Raw genomic sequence first — 18,036 nt, forward strand, 5'->3', positions numbered from 1 at the left:
GCCCCCCCCAATGCACAAATTTTTGTGCACCGGGCCTCTAGTACATCATAAATTGCTGGGGTCCAACCCCAGCTGGTCCAGGGGTTCCCAAAGGCGTAGACGGAGTCGGCGAAGAAGGAATGACACGGAGACAGCGTTCAGTTGATCAGCAGCTAGCCAGGATCTCCAGCCAAGTTCTGGTCTCGATCTCCAGAGAGGTTCTGCAGTTTATTGTCTTGTTACATCCGTATTTATCCCAGTTGATTTTAATCCTGTCAATTTCTATTACAAAGGTTAGGGTGTTTCTTATCTCCATTCCAGGGAGTAAAGATTATGTAGCTTAAGCATGATTGTTTGTAGTAATTAACTACCCGCCTGGCACTTAGTTAAGGAGTTTCATCCCCTCCCTGACTTCAGGGAAAAATTCCTACCTGGGGAAACAACCTTTCTAGGAGAGGCATCCCCTCCCTGACTTCAGGGAAAAATTCCTGCCTGGGGAAACAACCTTTCTCGGAGAGGTGACCTTGGTTAAAACAGCGCTAAGGGGAGCAAACATATTAAGAACAGTATGCTATATACGCCAGGTCCCTTGAAACATATGCTGTGCAGATGTTTCTTTCCTGCAGCGACTGTGTCAAGCAGCAAGGATGGACCGGCTTCCGGCAATAAATGACAAATTTCCTCATATTAATTTGTCTTCAAACCCAGCAACATTTTTATATAAGGACATTTATTCAGTATTTACATTTACTTTTTATTATTAAAGATCAGTTTCTTCCCTCCTCATCCCTCAATGATTTGATTATTGAGCAAAGACCATATGTACCAGTATTGCTGCATAAGCATGACAACTCCCTGTCACCAGCTATAAGTCTGTAGATATGGGGTGATAGGAGGCACTGGGCCACAGTAAGTTCTTACTTAGGCATTTCTGTAGCTGAAAGCTTAGCTCTTCATAGCTCTAACTCTGTAGGGGAGAGTGGCTCAATCTAATAGCACTTTATTTGAACCTCCTTTTCTTTGCATAATTAATAATGATCATTCATTTATTCACTTAACTAATATTGTTGGTGCCAGATTGTTTCAGGCTCTGGGGATACAAGAAGTGAATGAAAGATGAAGAGTCCCTACTTTTGTAGAGATTTTATTAGGGAGACAAATAATGAATTTATAAACCAATAATTATATACCAGGCAGTGGTACGTGCTATGAGGATGAATAAAGCCAGGTTAGAATAGGAGGTGATGATTGAGGAGTATCATTTGATACAGAGTAGTCAGGGAAAGACTTATCTCTTAATGTGACATTTGAGCAGAGACCATATTGAAGAGGGAATGGGCCACGAGAACTTGGTGAGGAATATTCTGGACAGAGGGAATGGGCAGTGCAAATGGTTTATTCTTGAAGGAGAAAGGAACAAAGGAAAGACTAGTAGGTGTTGGAGAAATAAAAAATGTTCTCCCAACCTAGAGATAGAGATAGATAAATATATAGAGAGAGAGAAGAGAAGAGAAAGAAAAGTTTTATTACTGAATAAATATTGAGCCACAATGTGATATGCATCATGAGCAATCACTAGGAGATTGTGGACAGAAGGAAGTCTCACCTTTTTATATAGTTGAGCAGATGCAGCCCATTACATATGGGTTCAGGGTAAACAACTAGTCCTCAAGGAAGAGGACTCGGCACCATTTGTCACACACAGTTCAGCCTGCATTCACCTGCTAATTGGGGCGACCATCTGTGTTAGCTAATTGGCTTATTCAGAGGAAAAGCAAACATCTCATATGTTATTGATAGGAGCTAGTTTTGCAACTTGGAGCAAGTCACTCAGTTAAGTTGGGCTGCTACCCTCCTGCAGAAATGGGAAGGGGTGGGGGGAGGTGGGGCGTAGTTTGCAGACACAGTGACATGATGTTTTCATTTTAAAGAAATGGCTCTCAGGTCTTTGGGAAAGACATTCCTGGGCCATAAAGTTCAAAAGAAACTTACCTAGTTTTCAAAAGGATTTGTGTACATTTTAAAGTGTGAAGAAAGCCCTTATAATTGCCAGTTTTCTAAATTTAAATGCTCTAAATAAAGAAGGGAGGATCTCTTATTTTTAGTTAATTCTGACCCAGGGATATTTTTCCATTGATTTTTTTTTTTTTTTTTTTGAGAGAGAGAGTGGAAGGGAGAGGGAGAGACACACAGAGAGAAACATCAATGTAGGAGAGACACATCCATTGCTTGCCTCCCACATGGGCCTGACCAGGGCCGGGATCGAGCCTGCAACCCAGGTATATATATCCTTGACTGGAATCGAACTTGGGACCCGTCAGTCCACAGTCCCACACTCTGTCCACTGAGCCAAACTGGCTAGGGCTCTTCATTTATTTTAAATGGGGAGAATTAAGTCTCTTGTTTAAAATTTTTATTTGTCCTTCCACAGACAATGAGTCAGAGAAGGGAGCCAGAAGATAGGAAAATGATCAGAACTTTAGTTTTTTTGTTTGTCTGTTCGTTTGTTTTTCAGTCAAGTTGAGGGCTCTGGGAAGTTTTGAGCAGAGGGTGGATTTTAGGGGGTCAGGGGAAGGGTTTAGAGGTTAGGCAGAGGGAGTGCAGGTTTCTGTGAGATGAGTGAATATAAGAGCTCACAAATGAGTGATGCTATTTAAAATCCAAGGGGAGGAAGAGGGAAGAGACCAACCAAAGAACTTTTATGCATATATGCATAACCAATAGTGGGTGAAACTCTGGGGAGGGGACAGGGATAGGGTGGAGGGTGTCAGTGGGGATAAAGGGGACATCTGTAATTCTTTCAACAATAAAGGTAAATTAAAAAGGCCTTTTCACATTGCCTTCTCTTCCACTTTGTATTGCAAGGTGCTTGAGGACAGACTGCATCTAATGTTCATTGAATGAAACATTACACCTGCAAATTGTGCTTTATTATCATACTAGAGGCCCGGTGCACAAATTCCTGCACTAGTAGGGTCCCTCAGCCTGGCCTGTGGGATCAGGCCGAAACCCACTCTCCAACATCCCCCAAGTGGTCCTGGATTGCGAGAGGATGCAGGCTGGGCCAAGGGACCCAAACAGTGTGCATTCAGAGCTGGTGAGGGATGTGGGAGGTTGGCCAGCTGGGGAGGGAACACAGGAGGGCTCCAGGGTGTGTCTGGCCAATCTCACTCAGTCCTAATCAGCTGGACCTCAGCAGAAAGCTAACCTAAAGTCAGAGCGTCTGCCCCCCGATGGTCAGTGCACGTCATAGTGAGTGGTTGAGTGGCCTTAGCATTCATTAGCATATTACGCTTTGATTGGTTGAATGGCCGACCAGTCGACCGGACACTTAGCATATTAGGCTTTTATTATATAGGATGAGGGAGTAGATTGTGTCAACTGGTTTGTCCCTTTTCCCTGATATCTCTTAGATATTTATTGAGCATCTGCCATGTACCAGATACTGGGATACAATGAACTGGAAGCTTTCCCTGCCCTCAGCCTCAGGGAGCTCACTGTCTACTTGGGGAGGTGGAGGAGTGTATGGGCAATTTTAGTGCAAGGCGATACACTCTGTGATGGCTATTGCACTAACTTGTTCAGATAATATTTGTTAGGACAATAGGGCAATGTAATCCTTAATGGCCACTTGGTAAGCTTCCTGCACTGGAGACAAAGGCCAGGAGAAGCTTGCTGGACACCAAGGGTCAGACCACACAAGGAATTGAAACTCCTGAAATGCCTGCAGTCCATCTGCATCCCAAGCCCATCCGCTCAGCCCCCAAACCCACTGACAACAAAAGTTTCCCTCCAGTGACTACATATAAGGATGAAACTCCAGCTCCTGGGTGCTGCCATATTCGAGCCAATGTCCACTTGGGTATCCCATTCTCCATCCCCTTTCCTTAAATAAATTCAGTTTTTTTTTATCCACTGCCTGAGATGGCTATTTAGCCTGCCTGTGAATCACCACCATGTTAACCTTTCAATATTTACATGCAATTCCACAATCATATCTCAAATATAAAGATTCTATTGGTGGTGGTATTATTATCCAAAGAATGTCTGATTGTACTCAGGTTTTGCCTCAAAATACTGGTATTGCGTGGCCTGTGTGCCTCCGTGGTTGAGCTTTGACCTATGAACTAGAAGGCATGATTTGATTGGAGCCGGTGTTGCAGGCTCGATCCCCATTAGGGGTGTGCAGGAGGAAGCCAATCAGTGATTCTCATCATTGATGTTTCTATCTCTTACTCTCCCTTCCTCTCTGAAATCAATAAAAAGATATTTTAAAAAAACTGATATTGCTTTAAGAAGTAAAGTCGTCTTCCATCTGCCCCCTCCTTTCTTTTCCATCTGAGGCTTCTTGATTCTGATTCTATTGTAGACAAAAATCTTGTAAGTTGGACTTAATTTTAGATGCTTAGTGACATTGTAAAAGGGTTTCACTGTTGGGATCTGGTGCTCAGGCAGGTAAGGTCTGTACTTCCTTTACTCAGCAGATGTAGAGAGAGCCCTCCATGCGCCAACTACTGTTCTGGGAGATTCTGCAGTGACTAATACTCAAAATTTCCTGTCTCGTGAAACTTACGCGGTAGTGATCGGTTTTGCAGCCTTGCCTCAGTATGTTTACATGCAAAGTTTTCCTCCTTTAAGGTAGGGTGGCAGCGGTGGTGGCTAGAAACACCTCACCATAACCAGGTTGCCAAGTGCCTAATAAGTTGGAATGACACCTTTACCTTGAGCTAACAGTGCTCCCCCCTTTTCCTCTTAATCCACTTACTGGGTTTCAAGCTTATTATTTATTGCCCTTTCAAAGTCAGTCCTTAAGGAGAAAATTGTGAAAGAGAATGAATGGCTGTATGTTGAGTGTGTCTATGTTGTAGATCGGAATAAATGTGGGTTTTTACTTCAGAGCTATTGCAATTGAAGGAGTAGCAATTACATCTCAAATTACAATAGAAATTGGGTTTAAAACTTAATAGAAAAAGAAACTCTCTTGTCTGAGCACTAATTACAAACAAAAGTTAAGTAAGGAGAGAAAGGAAGAGAAGTCCTTCAAAAGGGGAAGGACATTTGAATACGTTGCAATGAGAAATGCTTTATTGGTAGTTTGCAGACAATGGAGCAGATTCCTACAGCAATACATCAGAACAATAGGCATAATGTCACAGGGCTCTGAAAGTAATCTGTACGCCCAGGTACCCCTCTGCTATTGTTAAAATTGGTTTCTGATTTGACAGGTATTCAGGAGATTGAAGATTCAGAAAAATGTGGGTTTATAGAAAACGGTAATACTTTCAAATCTGAAAGGCAGCTGTAAGGCTCTGCTGTGTACTGACTATAAAGACTGGGTCAGTCTTGACCTTTCTCTACCTCAGGTTCTTTATTAGGTTCCCTAGTAAGAGGATGAGTCAGGTGCTTTCTATCCCTTATACATTTCAGCTTTAAAATGTTCATGAATTCATTTGGGTTTTAGTGTGAATATAGTTGAGCTGTTGGGCATACATATATTAGGAGCAATTTCTTTATTAGGATGGATTTATACACAAACACACATAGATGTACGGCACCCCCTGAATTTTTATGGTCAATGTATTCAATTCAGCAAATAATAGGGGATGTTTTCCAGACTTAAAATAGATTTAATTTGGACACGGTTAAAATGTGTCTTGAGAAAAGTTTCTGTTTTCCTAAAGGGAAACAACCCTGCTATATTAGGCACCTACGCTGCAAGTACCATTTATAGCATTCTTAATATGTGCTAGAAACTGTGATAGGTGCTTATGGACCCTATCTTATTTAATACTAATGACAACTTTACAAGGTAGTTGCTATTATTGCCAACTTCCAAATGAGGAAAGTGAGGTGGAGAGTTTCAGGTGACTTAACCAAGGCTACTCAGCTGTTAGGCAACTAACACTAAGGATGCAAATTTAGGTCTAACTTATTCCAAAGTATTCTTTTCAGTTCTAGGAACATATTAAAAATAGACAAATGACTTTCTTGAAGGAGCTTCAGATTAATAGGGGAGAGAAGAAAGACTAATATATGATTAAATAGAAAAATGTCATGGAAATGTCAACATTATAAAAGTGGGTTGAGGAGATTGTTCTCAGGCTCTGCATAGCTCAGAGGTGAGAAAGGGTGAGAGGTGTTGGAGAGGAAGGTACAAGAAATACACATGATTCTAAATTTTGGGAAAATAATTTTTGAAGCTCCTTTTTCCAGAGAGGAGGTGTGGTGTGGCTAGGGGTGGCTTAGATCTGTCTAAGGAGTACATGATGACACAAGCAGGAATTTCTACTTGTTTATTCATTTGTTCATTTATTTATTCATTCATTCCAGACTTTTAAATTATATACTCAACCAGTCATTACATATTTCAATACATATTCATTCAATACATTGAACACTTACTATAAGTATTTAATGTATTTGATACAGGCAATACAACAAAATAGAAAATTTAATTCCTTCCCTTACCATAGTTTATTGGGGAGGGCAGAAAAATAAACAATTGTTATATAATGTGATATTTGTAACAACAGCAGAACAACTGCAAGAACAGTAATTTTGTTCCTATTCACTGAACAAATCCCAGGAACCCAACATTATGGTTAGTTGTTTACATACATTATCTTATTTCATCTTGACAGTGGCTCTGCAAAGCAGGTACTGCTAGTTCCACTTTACACACTTGGAGGAGATGAGTGACCTCCTCAAGGTCATAGAGATAATGAATGTCCACAGAGCGCAGGGGAAGCACATGAGAGGGACACCTAGCCAACTGGAAAGCCTCCTGGAGTTATTGACACCTTCCCTGTGACCTAAAGAATAAGGACTTAAGTAGATATTTTTTCCAGAAAACAATTGGAGACAGGGGTGATGAAGATAGTGGAGGAGGGAATGGAATTAGAGCAGTGTCCACCTGGAGGCAGAAAAGTACTTGATTCATTTAAGAGCCTATATGCAAGTCACTCAGTGTGGCTGGAGGATGAAGGGCAATCAGAAGGCCAGCAGGAGGTACGCCTGGGGAGATGAGTGGGTAACTGCTCTTGAAGAACCCTGTGCCATGTGAAGAGTCTGGATTGGGGAGAGGACTTACATACCCAACACCCTGCAGTATCCTTGATATGAATTTGAGGATGGTTCCTGACCACAGTTTTGGTGGGGACATGGGCAGCTCCATTGGTCTGCTTTCTGTCTATTAAGCCATTTTCTTTCTCTTGCTCTTGTGGTGTTTTTTTTTTTTTTTTTTTTTTGGGGGGGGTGCTCTTCTGTAGAGTCATATGACTCCTACAATTGCTTTTGCCTTGCCTCCCAGAAGGCCTCCAGTCCGCCAGCCTTAGCGTGTGCCATCTGGGTGGCTAACCAACCCAGAAAAGTCTGAGTTCCAGTATCCCTGAGAGGAGAACATAACTCCAGGGTCTTCATTGTCATCCAGACTTCAGGTTCTACCATCCAGATAGTCTGGGGCCTCCCCATCCATCAGTGACAAGGCCACTCTCTGAAGGGTAATCAGCCAAGCCTTCTGCTGATTCTAAATAGTGTCGGCCCGTCTACCATCGTTCTGTTTCGACTAATTCCCTAGGACATCTTGCAGCCAGTCGAAGCCATCATGCTTCCCATACCTGTTATCCTAGGTCACTACCCAGGATGTGAGCCTCTCTGACTAGAGTGTGCTGGTAAAGCATGAACTATGGACCCACATTAGCTTTTGTTTAAATTCTTCCTCTCCCTCTTTAACAAGCTGTGTTCACCTACTTTCTTCATCTGTAAATGGAGGTAGCAACAATACCAACTCTTAAGGTTGCTGCTTCGAACAGTGCATGATACAGAGCAAGTGTTCAATAAATATAGGTTGTTACTATTGTTAACTCTCCTCTTTCACATTTACATCACACACTGCCTCCTCTCTATGACTTCGTTTTCACTGCTTCTCTACTCCAACACCTTTCCTTAGTACTTTCTGGGACCCCTATTCCATATGTAAGATACTCCTTTCAGATCTACCTCTGTAATGAATTTTAGTATCTATGATACAGGGAACAGATTGGTGGTTGCTAAGAGAGTAAATCTTAAGAGTCCTCATTACAAAAATAATTTTTTAAGTCATTGTGTATGGTGGTGGATGTTAATTAGATTCACTGTGGTGATTATTTCACAACATATACAAATATTGAACCATTTTGTTGTATACCTGAAACTACACTTGATCTTAGCCAAAAGGCCGAGAAGCGATATACCTGAAACTAATACAATGTTATGTGTCAATTAGATCTCAATAAAAATAATTTCAGTATCTATGTATTAGTTTTCTAGGGCTGCTGTAACTAATTTTACCATAATCTTAGTGACTTAAAATGATGGAAATGTGTTCTCACACAGTCCTGGAGGCCAGAAGGCCAAAATCAAGGTATCATTAGGACTGCAGTCCCTATAGAGCAGTGGTTCTCAACCTTCTGGCCCTTTAAATACAGTTCCTCAGGTTGTGACCCAACCATAAAATTATTTTCGTTGCTACTTCATAACTGTAATGTTGCTACTGTTATGAATCGTCATGTAAATATCTGATATGCAGGATGGTCTTAGGCGACCCCTGTGAAAGGGTCGTTCCACCGCCAAAGGGGTCGCGACCCACAGGTTGAGAACCGCTGCTCTAGCGGCTCCAGGGAAGAATCTATTCATTGTCTTTTCCAGCTTCTGGTGGTTCCAGGTGTTTGTAACTTGTGGCCATGTCATTTCAATCTTGCCTTCGTCTTCATATCTTCATCTTCTTCATGTGTTTGTGTCATAACAGTCTCTGCCCCTTTCTTATAAAAATACATGGAATTGCATTTAGAGCCCATATGGACAATCCAGGTAAACGCCTTCTCTCAGTCCCTTAATATAATCACATATCACATCATTTACCATATAAAGTAATATTCACAGATTCTGGGGACTAGGACTTGGACTTACCATTTGGGGGTCACCATTCAGCCCACTACAACATTCGTGGGGAATACCGTTTCATAGTTCTTCTTTACTGCAGTGTTTTTGTCTGATTTTGGTATTAGGGTAATATAGAATACTTTGGGAAGTTTTTTCGTCTCTTGTTTTCTAGAAGAGTATGTATAGAACTGGTATTATTTTCTACTTAAATCTTAAAATTCACCTGTGACACTATCTGGGGCTGATGTTTTTTTTGTCTGTGGGTAGATTTTCAAGAGATCATCTCATCCAGTTCAGTCATTACCATGTACACATGTGGAATAGAGCCTAGGGGAGTTGAAATGGTGCTGCTGGATGACAGGGCTGGAAATTTGTGTCCCAGGCTGCAGTCCAGGTCTTCCTACTCCTAACCCAGCACTTTTTTGTTTTGAAACAATTGCTCCTGAGCTGAATTGAGTAATTATAGAGGACATTGCATTTTGGGCCATATTTGTGATATTTCAGAAGCACCACGGAGCTGGGAGCTGAGTGGCATTGCAATCTGAGAATGAAAGAGGAAGGATTTGGACAAGGGATTTGGCAGTGTAAACCAAAAGAAAATATGTTCCTCTTGCTAAACTAAATATCATGGAGAGAAATATCAGTTGAACACTTTCCTTTATCGTTTAAGTCTTGGTAATTTTCTTAGTTTATGACTCTTTGGCTTTTATCCAGTGAGTGAGAAAGAGATTTTTAAAAAACAGAACAATTTTGTTTTTTTTCTCTCTTTAAAGCACTAAACTAAAAACGAGTGCTTCCAAATTGCTTGGCTTACTTACTTTGAGAGGACATTTAGAATTGTTTTTTTATCAGGAGAATAGTCTTCTAGATTATCCTCTTACCGGTTTGGAGAAGGGGCGATTTTGGGTTGGGTAGACTATTTGCTTACTCGAAAAGGCCTTAATGCGAGGGGAAAAGTCTGGCAACTTGATCAGGACTTGGATGTTTTTATCCTTTTTCTTGATGTTGCTGTTGAAATCTCTGTTTCTAGCAAATACAAGAGGAAATAAATAATGATCAGACTATTGGGGAAGGTTGATGAGTTCTACTAGCTAATAATGACTTATATTTAGCTAAGTATATACAACACAAATAGAAGCCTGCTATTTCTTACATCGGGGAATCATTCTCTTCTCATTCTCGTCTTAAAGATTGTTAGGAAATAGAACTCCTGGGATTAAAGCCTCTTTATACAGGGAATGTCACGTGTGGGTTGGTAGCCTGGCACCACCACTGTGATAGCCAATTGTAATTTCAGTTACTGCTGCTGAGGCTATTTGATAATAAATATTTAAAAATATTTCAGAGTTTGGAAGAAAGATACATGTGAACCAGATCATTTTATTCTTAATCTATTTCAACGAAAGTAAATGAGAGAGGCTTGAGGGGTTGATCTTGCTACTTTTAGAACTTGTATTTGTAAGGAGGCACTAAAGTTTTAATTAGTAATATAATAAGTACTTGAAAAACACAAAGCAAAAGTCTAATCAATAGAGTTCATGCGTGATTACCATATCCCAATAAAGACAAAAATATTATAATCAAGTTTGGGAAGGAGTATGTTATTTGCGATTCACAGGAGTGAAGGAAGTGTCGCCAATTATTCAGTTTTGACTGAAACTGCTTTAGTAATTAATGTCTTTCCCTAGGTATTTGTCCACTTATTTTACTATATTACAGTGTTAATATTTCTCTTTACAACTGCAATTATTATAGTTGTGGTTTGGGGAAAACACCTATTAAATTATGTCCTTAATTGATTTGTATGTCTATAATTCTTTTATGAGGCCCATTTAAAAATGATTTGTTCATTTCATATTTTCAAATCATTAACGCATCGATTTTCAACCTTTTTCATCTCATGGCACCCATAAACTAATTACTAAAATTCTGCGCCAAACCAAATACATATATTTTTTGCTGATCTGACCCACGCACACAAAAAGGTACTCTGATTCATTCACACTGTATGGCTATTGTTGTGTTGGCTGCTGTCATTTTTTTTTTGACAATCTAATGGAAAAGAGGTCAGTGCCCCTGACTACAAGTAATTAGGTATTGCATGTTTTAAAAATTCCTGTGGCACACTGGTTGAAAATCACTGAATTAATAGTATATCAACGATTCCCCTTTTATTGTTTACTAGAGGGTCCCTCAGCCTGGCCTGCACCCTCTTGCAATCCAGGACCCCTCAGGGGATGCTGGACTGCCGGTTTCGGCCCAGTCCCTGTAGGGGAAGGATGGACTTGATTCTCTCAGACCCCCAACTCACTGCAGTTTTGCCCTGTTCATTTCATTCATTTAGAAAGAACGAGGCCCTCCCCACAATAGGGTTGGATATTTTGGATCCTATTTGTTTTTATACTTTATATAAAAGCAACATATGTACATATGAGGGAAATATAACTGTGGGAGTTGAGAGGAAGAAGAGTCCCCTGAGAGCGCAGTGGGATCTCTCAGCAGTCATGTGGGTTTTTTGAATTTTTACCAAGTGAAGGGGCCAAAACTTTATGAATAAAGCCGGGATGCTCTCTGATGGTATCAAACAACATATTTAACCACAACCTTGCACTTTTAACCACAACCCTGCCTCTGGCATATTATTGCCTCTACGAATATTCTGGAATATAGAAATTTATTTGGGGCTTGAACTCAGAGTGGATTTCCAGGGTGGTTGTGTATGAAGAAGGTCTCACCTTTCGGGGCGGAGACTCCTGCAGGAACAGCCTAGTTACGGTGTCCAATCACTCCCATTTTATTCAGACTTTTGCTAGAAGTAAGATTAATGGATCTTTTAGCCGTCCTTCAAAAGATGCCCACTGCTTACAGAGAGTCAAGGAGAATAGGCCTGGCTGTGGCCATTAGTGACACACAATAACTCCCTAAAGCTCACGAAGGGAAACCACCTGGTTTCTGTCCACGTGTCTTAGATAAATGAAACGATAAGAAAGGAATGTTTTATTTAAAAAATCCAGTTGACAGTCTCTTGATAACTGAGAAAATCTAGAAAAAATGCCGTTTCTTCCTTTACGCTGTGAATTTCCAGCCTGATATATCATGGATGTGCTGTTTAGCTAGTGAAAATGCATCTTTGTTTTAAGATTTTCTGAGAACTTTCTATTACTTACAACTTTGTACTATTACCAAGTCACCCTACTTCCAGCTTTAGTTCTAGATATTCCCTACATACAGTTCATGGGGGAGTTGTTTACCAAGAGTTACATTTGGGAGTCAGGGACTACTTTTCCTAAATGAACTTGTATACCTTTCTTACACTTAAAAGTGATTTTTTTTTTTTAAAAAAAAAGTATTTTTATTCATTTCAGAGAGGGAGAGAGAGATAGAAACATCAATGATGAGAGAGAATCATTGATCGGCTGCCTCCTGGCCCCCTACTGGGGATCAAGCCCGCAACCTGGGCATGTGCCCTTGACCGGAATTGAACCCAAGAACCTTCAGTCTGCAGTCTGACGCCCTATCCATTGAGCCAAACCAGCTAGGGCTAAAAGTGATTTTTAAGGCGATACCAGGAGCCTTGCAAATTCACGTGTGGTCAGTGGACCAGCCGCACCGACATCACCTGGAAGCTTGTCAGGAATGCAGCATCTCTGTCTTCATCACAGGCTTACGGAGTCAGAAGCTGGAGATACAGCTCAGCAGCCTGTGCTGGACCAGGCCTCGGGTGAATGTGGCCCACGCTGGAGTGTGAGAAGCTCTCTTGTGGGGGAGGGTGTCTTTCCTTGCTCCCTCCTGCCTGCCAACACTGATGTTCTCCGAAGGAGTTTTGCTGCTGTAACCTGGGACCTGCAAACTTGAATTCTTAATTAGTTAAAAAGTGTATATGATCAATATTCTCTTGCCTAACTGATATGTGTGTCCATAACAATTCCCCAGTATCGAGAGGGTTTGGATTGATAAAATACAGAAATTTGCATTAGGTTAGGAATGTTGCAACGAGAAAACATGATAAGAGAGCGCTATAATGTGTCAGATTACGGTGATTTTTTTTCCCAGGGGTAATTCACATTCTATCCTGTGCCTTGTGAGGAAGTTTAACTCTGGCCACAGTTTCTTTGAGCTGATTATACCACACAGGTGCTTTCTGATCCTGAAAAAAAAAAAATGCAGAAAATTACAATAATTGTTAGAATGAGAACAACAAAAAACTTTCCTGGAGAGAAAAGTTTATTTGGAGAAATGGATCAATACTTCAGGTGTTCTGGTGCGGGATATCAGGGAAGAAGAGGAGATAAATGATGCAATTTGGTGAAAATGCTTTTTTATGGTAAAAATGACAGCAGTGCTTTAATACCCAAATTATAAAACAAAAAGCCCTGTTAGGTTTTATAGTTGTTTTCTTCTATTTATTACCTCCATAATGGCAATTTCCTTTTGCACCGATTAGGTTACAGGGAATTTATCATTAGAGCAGGATTCTTTTCAATTTAAAAATGCTATTTTTAACTTTGTAAAAGGGGTTTTCTTCTTGGAAAAACTTCTTTGCAAGTTTTTCACTTCCCTAAATTCCAGCCAGTAAGCCAGATGAATTGCCAGAAGAAATACTTGCTTTCTTCTTTAGTCTGTTCCCTCTCCAAAACGAAATAATTTAGTGCTCTCTCTCAAATCAATATTGAAATATGTATTATTGTTTGAAATAGTTTGAATAATCGGGATTTTATTATAATATATTTAAATTTCCCAGTATGCTTCCTTCTTTTCAACACATACTGGATCTTGAAAAAGCAAGTTTTAGACAATAATTGTAATTTAAGGGAACAAAGAAGTACTTAAACAAATTTACAAAGAAGTTTCACCACTCTTCCAAGTTATCACTTTCTTGGCGCATTCTTAGTGAGATAAGACAAAATATTTCAAGTAACTCAGATTTTAAGTAACTCAGATAACAGATAACGTAGAGTCACTGCAAGTTGCTGTTGCCATCACAGAGATTTCTGTGTGGTTTTGTGTGGCCTGGACAGCTCAGTGAAATAACACAGGCTCGGCAGGCTTCATGGATATTGGAAAACAATAAAAACAGTATATCCTATGGATGGAAAATTAAATTCCTGTTAGGTTCTCTTTGGTGGCTGCTCATGAGCTAGTTAGGAATCCTTTGGCATTTCTTTTTTGGAAACACTATCTGATAACTCTACCGTCTAGACCAGCGGTTCTCAACCTGTGGGTCGCGACCCCTTTGGGGGTCGAACGACCCTTTCACAGGGGTCACCTAAGACCATCGGAAAATACATATTATAATTACATATTGTTTTTGTGATTAATCACTATGCTTTAATTATGTTCAATTTGTAACAATGAAAATACATCCTGCATATCAGATATTTACATTACGATTCATAACAGTAGCAAAATTACAGTTATGAAGTAGCAACGAAAATACTTTTATTGTTGGGGGTCATCACAACATGAGGAACTGTATTAAAGGGTCGCGGCATTAGGAAGGTTGAGAACCACTGGTCTAGACCAACATTAATTTTTCTTTTCTTTCCTTTTTTATGGCCAAACTTACAGCACAGTGTCTAGTTGGTCATTATATTACTCATAGATTTTTTTTTTTAATTTCTGAAGTAAGAAAAGCCATTTTTAAGAAAGTTATATGCTGTATTTACATTAATAGGGAGATTTTTTTTCATTAATCCTCACCCTAGGATATTTTTCTATTGATTTTTTTAGAGAGGAAGGGAGAGAGCGAGAGCGAGAGCGAGAGCGAGAGCGAGAGAGAAAGAAAGAAAGAAAGAAAGAAAGAAAGAAAGAAAGAAAGAAAGAAAGAAAGATAGATCCATGGGAGAGAGACATCAATGCGAAAGAGGGACATGGATTGATTGCCTCCTGTACTCGGTTGGGGCTGGGGATCGAATCTACAACCCAGGTATGTGCCCTTGATGGGGAATCGGTGCTTGGGCGGCCACTCTGACCACTGGGTGACACTGGCCAGGGCAACACATATTTTTAATCAGTGAGTAAACAGATCCAGGAAATTCAAGTGCAATTAAATGATGCTTCTTCAAATTGATCTAGACAAGCTAGGCTAGACTGTTCTGTGTTATGAACAGAGTGACCCAACGCTGAGTCTCCCATGTTAACGCATTCCTTTAGGTGGAGTAAGCTTCTCCAGTTAAATTGTCTCCCTTCTCCCCAGGGTCTTCTCTTCTTCAATCCATCTTCCATGCTGTCACCATGCTTATCATCCAAACATACTCCTTCTTTTCTTTGCTTTAAAAGTGTTGTGGTTCCCTATTGGTGAAAGGATAAAGTCCAAATAATCTTCTTATCACAGAATGAAAATCTCTCTGCAAGTTAGCCCTAACATTCCAACATAATTTTCTGCTTTTTCTACTTCTTCTATGTTCTGGTCACATGGGACCTTTTGATCATCTCTGAACTTCCCATGTCCTAACACATTCATATATTTATTTCATGCTTCATGACCTTCAAATAAATGGTCTTCCTTAGGGCCTGTGACACCCCCACATAATATCATGTAACAGAGGGTGATCCTAGTTCTCACGTATGTCAAGGTCTTCCAGGCCCTTCCCAGAAAAAGGATGTCTCTGTGCAACATGGGAGCGTGTATGTGTCCATAAATGCCTCACACCTGTGAGAATGATTATCAAAAAGACAAAAATAATAATAAACATTAGTGAGGATGTGGAGAAAAAGGAACCCCATGCACTGCTGGTGGTACTGCAGACTGATGCAGCCACTGTGGAAAGCAGTATGGAGTTACCCCCCAAAGTTAAAAATTGAACTTCTGGATACTTACCTGAAGAAAATGACACTAATTTGAAGACATGCACTGCTATGTTCATTGCAGCATTTACAATAGCCAAAATATGGGAGCAACCTATGTCCATGGATAGATCAATAGGTAAAGAATATGTGTGTAAATACACACACACACACACACACACACACACACACATATCGTGGGACTATTACTCAGCCATATAAGAAAGAATGGAATCTTGCCATTTTTGAAAACATGGATAGACCTAGAAGGTATTATACCAGTGGTTCTCAACCTTGGCTGCACATTAGAATCACCTGGGAATCTTTTTAAAATCCTGATTTCTGGGCCTCATCCTCTGGAAATTCTGTTTCTTTGTTATGGGGCGGGGCCACAACATTAGTAACAAAGAAACAGAATTTCTGGAGGATGAGGCCCAGAAATCAGGATTTTAAAAAGATTCCTAGGTGATTCTAATGTGCAGCCAAGGTTGAGAACCACTGTGTTATACTAAATTAGTCAGAGAAAGACAAATACCATCTGATTTCAGTTATATGTGAAATCTAAAAAACAAAACAAATAAAACAAAACACAAATTCATGGATAAAGAGAGCAAACTGATAGTTGCCAAAGAGGAGGAGAGTGGTGGATTAAGTGAAATAGTGAAGGGGAGTAAGGGGTACAAATTTCCAATTATAAATAAGTCATGGAGAAATATCGAACAGCATAGTGAATAATGTTAATAATACTGTGTGTATGGTGATAGAAGGCAACTAGACTTATCATGGTGAACACTTTGTAATGTATATAAATATCGAATCACTATTGTACACTGAAACTAATATAATATTGTAAATTTAAAAATAACACCCATGTCCCTGACCGGTTTGGCTCAGTGGGTAGAGCGTCGGCCTTCGGACTGAAAGGTCCCAGGTTTGATTCCAGTCAAGGGCATGTACCTGGGTTGCAAGCACATCTCCAGTAGGGGGTGTGCAGGAGGCAGCTGATCGATGTTTCTCTTGCATCGATGTTTCGATGTTTCTAACTCTCTATCCCTCTCCCTTCCTCTCTGTAAAAGATCAATATATATAAAATAATAATACCCATGCTTCTGGCTGGTTTGGCTCAGTGGATAGAGTGTCAGCCTGCTGACTGAAGTGTCCCGGGTTTGATTCTGGTCAAGGGCACATGCCCGGGTTGTGGGCTCGATCCCCAGTAGGGGACATGCAGGACGCAGCCAATCAATGATTTTCTCTCATCGATGTTTCTACCTCTCTCTCCCTCTCTCTTCCTCTCTGAAATCAATAAAAATACATTAAAAAACAAAAACAGTACCCATGGACACAGATAATAAGGTGGTGAAGGCCTGAGGCAGGGAGCAGGGGAGGGCTGGAAGGGGTCAATGGGGGAAAAGTGGGACATATGTAATACCTTCAACAATAAAGATTTGCCCGGCCGGTGTGGATCAGTGGTTGAGCATCAACCTATGAAATAGGAGGTCACAGTTTGATTCCCAGTCAGGGCATATGCCCAGGTTGTGGACTTGATCTCCAGTAGGGGGTTTGCAGGAGGCAGTCGATCAATGATTCTCGTCATTGATGTTTCTATCTCTCATTCCCTCTCCCTTCCTCTCCAAAATCAATAAAAATATGTTAAAAAAATAAACATTAAAAAATAAAACAATAGGGGCCCTTGCTGGTATGCTCAGTGGTTAGAGTGTTGGCCCATGCACCAGAGGGGCATGGGTTGGACTCCTGGTCAAGGGCATGTACATGGGTTGCAGGTTCCATCCCCAGCCCCAGTTAGAGTGTGTGCGGGAGGCAGCCAATTGATGTGTCTTTCTCACATTGATCTCCCTCCCTCCCTCCCTCCCTCCCTCCCTCCCTCCATCCCTCCCTCCCTCCCTCCCTCCTTCCTTCCCTCCCACCTTCCCTCCCCCCCTTGTCCCCTCTCTTCCATTCTCTTCCACTCTCTCTAAAAATCAATGGAAAAATATCCTTAGGTGAGGGTTAACAACAACAACAAAAAAGGCACCAACTTGCCCCTGAGAATAGAACATGAAGTGAGGGAGCTATGATTGGAAAGCACCATGGACTGATAATTTTCCCTCTGGTAAGTCAATAAAAATGGTCACAACACCTCTCCCTGTCCCCCTTTACCACAGAATGGTAAGTTGTGGTCCCAGTGGCCCAGCTGTGAGTGGCAGACGACCTCTCTGCTCGTTACCAAGTGAATGACACCAGATCATTTGGGACTTGAAGAATCCTACCTTTAGATGGAGGGCGTGAGGCAAGGCAGACGGACACGGCTTGCTGCCATATGTGATAGAAAGTTAAGGCAAACGAAGTCTTCAG

General features: G+C 40.8%; 1 protein-coding gene and 1 pseudogene across 1 annotated transcript in view; one reads left to right on the forward strand and one right to left on the reverse strand.

Annotated features, from left to right (window-relative positions):
* Positions 1-18,036, forward strand: part of CTNNA3 (catenin alpha 3) — a 1,315,594-nt gene that overhangs the window by 163,165 nt on the left and 1,134,393 nt on the right. The gene's annotated exons all lie outside the window — the stretch shown is intronic.
* On the reverse strand, positions 8,044-8,206 carry LOC132215067 (U2 spliceosomal RNA; annotated as a pseudogene).

This window comes from Myotis daubentonii, chromosome 13 (genome assembly GCF_963259705.1).
Source record: "Myotis daubentonii chromosome 13, mMyoDau2.1, whole genome shotgun sequence".
NCBI classification, from domain to species: domain Eukaryota; kingdom Metazoa; phylum Chordata; class Mammalia; order Chiroptera; family Vespertilionidae; genus Myotis; species Myotis daubentonii.